This window comes from Vigna angularis, chromosome 9 (genome assembly GCF_016808095.1).
Source record: "Vigna angularis cultivar LongXiaoDou No.4 chromosome 9, ASM1680809v1, whole genome shotgun sequence".
Classification (NCBI taxonomy): domain Eukaryota; kingdom Viridiplantae; phylum Streptophyta; class Magnoliopsida; order Fabales; family Fabaceae; genus Vigna; species Vigna angularis.
The window spans coordinates 11,480,064-11,489,119 of NC_068978.1; the positions used below are offsets into that span (position 1 = coordinate 11,480,064).

At 39.2% G+C, this 9,056-nt stretch overlaps 1 pseudogene; it reads right to left on the bottom strand.

The window, feature by feature from the left end:
* Positions 1-201: 201 nt before the first annotated feature.
* On the bottom strand, positions 202-7,871 carry LOC108336791 (uncharacterized; annotated as a pseudogene).
* Between the last annotated feature and the right edge of the window lie 1,185 nt (positions 7,872-9,056).

Below are 9,056 nucleotides of genomic sequence, written 5' to 3' on the forward strand. Positions count from 1 at the left end.
AGAAGCATGGTTAACGGAGAAATACATCGCTGATCCAGATGACTTCCAGTCAATGGTCTCCTTTCTCGAACGCCACCATTCCGACCAGTTCCACTCCATTGTTTCTTCTCCCGATTCCGACCTTCACTTCCCTATTTTCGTCGAGTATTACGATTATTGTTATGTAATTTATACCTTTTCATTTGTTTTCTTACTGCAAGATTAACCAGTCCTCTTTTTCTTATTCAGTTTTGCTGCACATGGATAACTGAGGGTACCTTTTCGCTTCACCTCAACTGACGGCTCAACTGTAGCCTGCCTCATCAGCTCAAGTGCTCCTTTGAAATTTTTATGCTTTAACTCCATTTCAGCCCACTCACAGCAGACACTAGCCAGGTTATCCACAGTTTTGTAGTTCACCTGCACTACCTTGTCAAATATGACACGAGCATCGGCAAGATCTTGTGTTCTTCATATAGTTTAGCAAACGCAACTCGCAAAGTGTGAGGCTTTCACATTGCCTTCAAAGAGCTTTACCCTCCTGTGCCACTAATAACAGTTGAAAAACTATTATTTTTATACTTAATTTTGATATTAAAAACACTCTTTTTGACTTAGAAGCTTGCTTGAACTCATGTTTTTGTTTTAGTTTTGTGAATAAGAGAGTTGAAGGCGAATTTAATGGTTTTGTGCTAGATTCCCTTGATTTTGTAGGCTAATTGAATGGTTTGAAAGAAGAGTTGAAGTACCGAATGGTTGGAATGCAGAAAAGTCAACCAGAAACAAGAAAAGTCAACCAGTTAACCAAAATGCAAAAAAAGTTGTGCTGAGCGGTAATTTCCGCTAAGCACCACTTTTCAGGTGCCGAAATCACCGTTGAGGGGCAAAAACAACAGTTGGGGGACAAAACTGAAGTGTCGCACTTGCCGCTGAGCGGCACTTTTATGGGCTTGGGCCTAATTTTCTATATTTTTTTGAATAGTGTATAAGCTTTAGGACGTCCTAGGGTTTGTATCTTTGGTTGGGACGAAGCAGAAACAAACTTTTCACCCCTTGGGGGTAGAATTGGAGATGGTGACGACTCTCATCTTCTCCTTCTCGGGTTTTTCTATCTCTTCCATTCTTTCATTCCATTGTTCATCTAGTTCTTCCATGACGATGGAGAACTAAACTTTTATTGTTGTTGGGGAATCAATGTAAATCCTTTGAAACTCTCTTGTATGAAATTTGTTCTTCAAGATCATTTTTATGATACATGCTTTCTTTCATTAATAGTTAGGATTTTTCCTCTTTGCTCAAAGCATGCATTATTTAACTCATTCGATGTCATGATTATTGGTTTTGTCGATATGGACACATATGGGGAAATCTAGATCTGGGGAATCTCTCCCAACAGTATATTACAAACCTAGACATAGGAGTATGATAGTTGGTTGCCTTTAAGCTTCTGTTCACTATAATGCATGATTAATTGCTAGGGAGACAAGAAATTGTAAACTAGTGATTATGATTAGGCTTTCTTCGCCGAGACATCGGTTTTAAAGTAATTTAGAAAGTGGCATTAATATTAATGAAAAGAATGATGAATTCCTAAATACAAGAGACTGGATAGGATGAAATTGATAAACCCCAACAACATATTCATCCATATATTTCAATTCACGTGTTTTTGTTTCTTCTTGCCCATTGATCATCACATGTAGACATATTTACTTTTCAGTCTTTTGCATTTGAAACTTACAACAATTTGTTCACAAGTCTTAATTAATCAATAAATCACATAATTATCTAGGTCGTGAGTCCTTTGGGAGAACGATACTTGGTCTTACCAGGTTTATTACTTGATACGATTCGGTTACAATTGCCGAGGGTTAACAAGTTTTTGACTCCGTTTTTGGGGATTGAAAATTTGTTCATCAGCCACTGTTCTACATTATGAGGATTTTGACGCAAAAGCTTGTTGTTAGCTAATTCCGGCCTCCTCTCCATAAGGTAATCAAACTGAGCTAACCTCAAGTCTATGTCATTCTTGTCATTCAACCAAAACTCATGCAAAATCTTCCTCTCAAAATCCTCCTCCACCAATCTTCCTTTGACACGAATATCCTCTTCTTCCACTTCCTCAAAGCCATTTTCCTCACCCTCATCATCTTGTTGGGAGGAAACTTTAGAGGCTTGAAGGCAGTGTTTGGAATTTGGGAGAGGTTGAAAGATTTTGAAAGAAGGAAAGACTTGTTGTATTGAATGCTTCTAAACCTTCTTTGGCTTGCTTACAAATGCTACAACCATCCCCTATTTATACTAGTGGCACCTCCTTAACCAATGTTTAGGATCTTGCCATCACAACATTCATCTAAGGGCTATAATTTATTCTCTAGAACTTTCTAAAACATTCCTATAATTCTAAACTTATCTAGAGACATCTTATGGATAAGCATCTCTAGATATTTTTGTAGATCATTCTAGAATCCTTCTAGATAGGATTTTCTAGAATGCTATTTGGGCCTTTGGTAATATTGGGCTATTATCTTTTAGGCCCAACATACAAAATCAATTTATATTCCAACACCCCCTCTTAAACTTGATTTTGTACTCCAAGAAAACTTCTCAACTTCATAAAGACTTCTTTCTTCAGTGGTTTGGTGAAGATATCTGCTACCTGATCATGTGTCTTCAGATATTCCATTTGCACATCCTTGTTGTTGATGCATTCTGTAATGTAATGGTAACGGGTGTGGGTGTGCTTACTTCGATCATGGAAGACTGGGTTTTTTGATAATGCTATTACAGACTTGTTGTCCACGAAAATATTTGTTGGCTCCACTTTGGCAAGCTTAACTCCTTCAATAGATTGCGTAGCCAAATAGCATGACAAAGACATGAAGTTGCAGCTACATACTCTACTTCACATGTAGACAAAGTGACAATAGACTGCTTCTTGGACATCCAAATAAAGGCTGTGTCTCACATGTAGAACACAAATCCACTTGTGCTCTTTCGGTCATCCATATCTCCACTCCAATCGCTATCACTATATCCAACAAGCTTGTAATTGTTAGAAATGGAGTAGTATAGGCCAAAGCTTGTCGTACCTAGGATATATCGAAGAATCCTCTTCGCAGACTTGAAGTGAGTAGTTGTTGGAGCTTCCATGTACCGACTCACGACTCCAACGACATAGAGAATGTCTGGTCTTGTACAAGTTAAATAGCGCAAACTTCCAACAAGACTTTTATAGAGGGTTGGATCCATTTTTTCTCCCTCTTCATCCTTACTCAACTTGGTGCCGCATTCCATAAGAGTACCAACTGGATTAGCATCATCCATCTTGAACTTCTTGAGGAGCTCTTTGGCATAGCTTTCTTGAGTAATAAAAATTCCTTTGTTTCCTTGTTTTACTTCAATTCCGAGATAATATGCCATAAGCCCCATGTCGGTCATTTCAAATTCCATTGTCAGATCCTTCTTGAATTCCTCAAACATGCTTGGATTGTTCCCTATAAAAATCAAGTCATCGACATACAAGTATACAATCAAAATATCTTTACCTTGAGCTTTGATATAGAGTGCATGCTCATATGGAAACTTGATGAAATTCGCTTCTTTAAAGTACTTGTCAATCCGAACATTCCAAGCTCTTGGGGCTTGTTTCAACCCATAAAGAGCCTTCTTTAATTTCAAGACTTTATCTTCTTCAACTTTGACTTCATATCCTTGTGGCTGCTCAATGTAGACTTCTTCTTCAAGAACTCCATTTAAGAAGGCGGATTTAACATCCATTTGATGTATCTTCCAATTATTTTGAGCTGTTAGTGATATAATAAGTCTTACAGTTTCTAGTCGAGCAACTGGAGCAAATACCTCGTCATAGTCGATGCCAGCCCTTTGATTTTAGCCCTTCGCCACCAATCTTGCTTTGTATCTCTGAACTTCTCCTTTGGAGTCCTTCTTTGCTTTGTAGACCCACTTGACACCAATTGCTTTGTGCCCTTTTGGAAGCGAGACTAGCTCCCAAGTATCATTCTTCTTTATTGCCTCGATTTCTTCATCCATTTCATTTCTCCAACTCTTCTTTTCAATTGCTTCTTGGAAGTTCATGGGCTCACAGTCTACAAATAGACAAAATAAGGTAACATTGTCTAGATTTTCAGTTACCTCATAAATTTCTTGGAGACTTCGAAAACGTGACGCTCTTTCTCTTGAGCTTTCATCATTTTGAAGGGTTGTATTTGGTCAAGTGGGTGGAGTAGCAAGCGCCTCTTCCGATTGTTGTTGTTGTTCCATGTCATCTTCTTCAACGCACGGGAAAAAGGTATGGTCCTCACAGTTTGTCGACCAATCCAATTCTCCTTCTTCATCAAACACTACATTCCGACTGATGATTGTTTTCCTTGTACTAGGATTGTAGAGTTTGTACCCTTTGGACTTGGCGTCGTAACCAATGAAGATGTATTTTTCACTTTTGTCGTCAAGCTTACTTCGTTTCTCATCTGGTACATGCACATGAGCTATGTTTCCAAAGACTCTAACACTAGTGCAGAATTGATCTTTAACGTCACCCCATAGACATCCGTTCACGAAAACTCCAACGTAAATAATTGACCGGTGGCATAAACGTAAATAATTGAGTAAGAAGACGTCCGTCCTAGAGGGAGTCGGACGTCTATAATATAGTAGACGACAGACCCCTCTAACGGACGTTCAAAAGCCTGATATGAGAGTTGAAGATTCAGCCTCTTGAACGTCTGTCCTGGAGGGGGACGGACGTCTACTATATATGGACGTCCGTCCCCCTCCAGGACGGACGTTCAAGAGGCTGATGGGTTCACTACCCTGTCAGCCTCTTGAACGTCCGTCCTGGAGGGGGACGGTCGTCTATTATATATGGACGTCCGTCCCCCTCCAGGACGGACGTTCAAGAGGCTGACATCAGCCTCTTGAACGTCCGTCCTGGAGGGGGACGGTCGTCTATTATATATGGACGTCCGTCCCGCTCCAGGACGGACGTTCAAGAGACTGACAGCGTAGTACAACCCGTCAATCTCTTGAACGTCCGTCCTGGAGGGGGACGGACGTCCATATATAATAGACGACCGTCCCCCTCCAGGACGGACGTTCAAGAGGCTGATGGGTTCAACTACCCTGTCAGCCTCTTGAACGTCCGTCCTGAAGGGGGACGGTCGTCTATTATATATGGACGTCCGTCACCCTTCAGGACGGACGTTCAGGAGGCTGACAGGGTAGTTGGCTGTCAGCCCTTGAACGTCCGTTCTAGAGGGGGCCGGACGTCTACTATATTATAGACGTCCGGCCCCCGCCACAACTGACGTTCAAAAGACGTTTAAAATAAAGATACACACTCCAAAACGCGAACCCGCGAGGAGTTATGCGAACCTTTCCCTCTGCGCCTTGCATTTCCAGGTTGGTTTTTATGTGTTTTGGGTCATTTAATCTTACTTTTGTTCCGATTAAATTGTTCAGTGATGACATATCTTTCATTTGGACCGATTAAAAATTGTTTTCGGTGCATTTTGGTGCAGTTTGTTGCGTGTTCTTGGGCGGCGTTTTTTGGCCTACATTTTTAGGTCGTTTACTCCTCCATCTTCTTCCATTTTCGTTCTGAATCTGTTCTTCAGACGTGTTGCAGTGCACAAACAAACGTTCAAACCCGTAATCCTAAATAACCCTAACCCGTAATCCTAAATAACCCTAAATAAGCCGTCTAATAAAGCCCTTTCTGCAGTAGTATATAGACGTCCGAGAGGTCACAGCGGACGTCCATATAGACGTCCAGCCGGACACAGCGGACGTCCATATAGACGTCCGGCCTGACACAGCGGACGTCTATATAGACGTCCGGGCTGACACAACGGACGTCTACATAGACGTCACCCGCATAGACGTCCGTTGGAGGTCGGACGTTAAAAGGCCTAAAGAACGGACGTCTATGCCCCTTTCTGCACTAGTGTAAGATGAGATATACCTGGCTTTCTTCCGCTCCATGCTTCATGTGGTGTTTTTCCACTAACGCTTCTTGTTGGAGAGCGGCTGGTTAGATAGACTACACATGCAACGACTTTAGCCCAAAACTCCTTTGGAAGTCTCTTGCTTTTAAGCATACTCCTTGCCATCTCCAGGATTGTTCTGTTCTTCCTTTCCGCCACTCCATTTTTTTAAGGGGATCTTGGCACTGTCAACTATCGTCTGATTTCATTATCTTCACAATACTTCTGAAACTCTTTTGATGTGAACTCTCCTCCACGATCGGATCTCAAAGCTTTGATCATAAGGTCACTTTCCTTCTCAACATGGGCTTTAAACTTCTTGAAGTTCTCGAATACTTCTAATTTTTCTTTTAAGAAATATACCCATGTTTTTCTTGAAAAATCATCAATGAAAACTCTCTACATTCTCTGGCTCGATGTGGCCCTTCTCGACCACCTCCCAGACATCATGTGCACCAAGGAGAGCAATCATCCCTAAGCTCCAATTCTCATAGTTTCTCTTAGTGAGCATCAGGACTTGAAAGGGAACTCTGGTATTTGCCATTTCTACGAAGATCTTATGACTCTTGATACCACTTTGTTGGGAGGAAACTTTAGAGGCTTGAAGGAAGTGTTTGAAATTTGGGAGAGGTTGAAAGATTTTGAGAGAAGGAAAGACTTGTTGTATTGAATGCTTCTAAACCTTCTTTGGCTTGTTTACAAATGATACAACCATCCCCTATTTATACTAGTGGCACCTTCTTAACCAATGGTTAGGATCTTCCTACCACAACATTCATCTAAGAGCTATAATTTATTCTCTAGAACTTTCTAAAACATTCCTATAATTCTAAACTTATCTAGAGACATCTTATGAATAAGCATCTCTAAATATTTTTGTAGATCATTCTAGAATCCCTCTAGATAGGATTTTCTAGAATGCTATTTGGGCCTTTGGTAATATTGGGCTTTTATCTTTTAGGCCCAACATAAAAAATCAATTTATATTCCAACACATCTTCTTCATCACTCAACCCATCTCCTCCGTCTTGTAAGCAAGCATGCTCTCTTCAAACTGTGAGTAAGAATCAAATATAACACTAAAATCCCTGACCGTGATAACAGTAGACATACCCTCCTCAAACAAATCCCTAGTCGTCTCATGCAAACCCCTCCTAATGTAATACTCAGCAAGCGAAGTCCAAAGCCTACCCACCTCATCAGTGAACTTCCTAATCCCACCCCTAATGATAATGTCCACATTCAAGCCAGAAAATCACATAACTCTAACCAAAGCCGGTGCTTGGTCTTACCCTTAATGGAGTAAAACTGGTCATCATTGTGGACCGAAGCCAGCCTCTCAGAAGCCTCTTGCCAGAGACTCGAATTAATGTGAGAAGGACCATACTTTAATTACCTGCGATAAACCCGAAGAGAAGTCTCAATTGGAATACCCTTCTGGCTCACGAACACAAGATAAGGTTCCTAGATACGGTCGTGCTGGGTGACGGGGATGGCGTAGAGAGCCCTGTCGAAGGTCCTACGAGTTCGAGTAACCAATTTCTGATTGGTTAGGGTTTGCAGATACATAACCCAAATTCGCGGCATCTTGTGCATGGTGAGTAATGCACGCTCGAAGGTATTATTGAGCGTATCGTATTGAGAGTGAGTGATGGGAAGGTTGTGAACGAGGTCGAGGCGCTCGCGGAGGTACGCGTGCCACGGCTTGTAGCTTTCGGGAAGCGCCTTCAGTGCCTGCTTGTAAATCTCGAAGCGCTTCTTGAACGGTACTTCCGAACGCGCAATTAGGTAACGCCACCAAAGCTTAAGGCTGAAAGGGTTTCGAAGAAACTCCTCTTCTTACAAAAGGTTGTCTTCTGAGGGATACAAATCTTGCGCAATCGCCATTTACACTCTTTGTAAAACCCTAACTAACTAACTACTGCTTTTCGGATCTCTGTCTTCAACGTGATTTTCCTGTTCAAACTAGTTTCGATTTTTATCGGTTACTATTTTTGGGTCGGGTTTCAACCGACATCAATCCAGGCCCAACTCATAGAAAGCCCAATCTTGACAATGTATTTAAGCTTCCATACTTATTTTGTCTCCGACATTCTCTTGAGAGTTACTCCTGCACTACCCCACATTGCTCCTTGCACCACCACATTTTTTTTAAATTCCAAAACTATCCTTTTTATTTTAAAATATCCTACACTCTCACCTATTTTCTTAAACGAATGTCGACATCCGTTGAAGAAAAAATTCTTCAACGGATGTGCCACATCCGTTGAGATTTTTTTTTTAAGTTTTTAATTTATTATATTTTAAATTAATATATAAATATTATTTAATTTTTTAAAATTATTACTTAATTATTTATAAATTAATTTTATTTTATTTAATAAAATAATTTTTATCAATTTAATTTATGTATTATTATTTAAATAATAATTAAAATATTTTAAACAAATTTATTAAAACGGATGTGCAACATCTGTGTTTTCTTTTTTTAGTTTTTAGTTTTTTAATTTATTATATTTTAAATTAATATATAAATATTATTTAGTTTTTTTAAAATTATTACTTAATTATTTATAAATTAATTTTTTATTTAATAAAATAATTATTATTAATTTAATTTATGTATTATTATTTAAATAATAATTAAAATATTTTTGAAAAATCTATTAAATGGATGTGCCACATCCGTTGAAAATTTCTTTTTCTTAAATAAAAACAATAAACTAAAATATAAAATATGTAAACGGATGTTGACATTCGTTCTATAACAATGGCAAAATAGGTATGGGGTGGTGTAAGGAGCATGTGGTGGTGGTGGAGGGAGCAACACTCCATTCTCTTTACTTATTCAAGAGTCCAGATTGGATCTTTAGTTTAACTTTCTAAATAAACTTAGATTCTCTTTGTAGCATAGGAACAATATAAAAAATTCAATTGAAAATTTAAATTCGACTGATAATTTCTCTTTTTATTCTCATGAACATGAAAATAGTTTAAATTTTGGTTTAATACATCATTTGGTCCCTACTTTTGTGGGATTTGTTCAAAATGGTCCTACTTTATGAAAAAGTT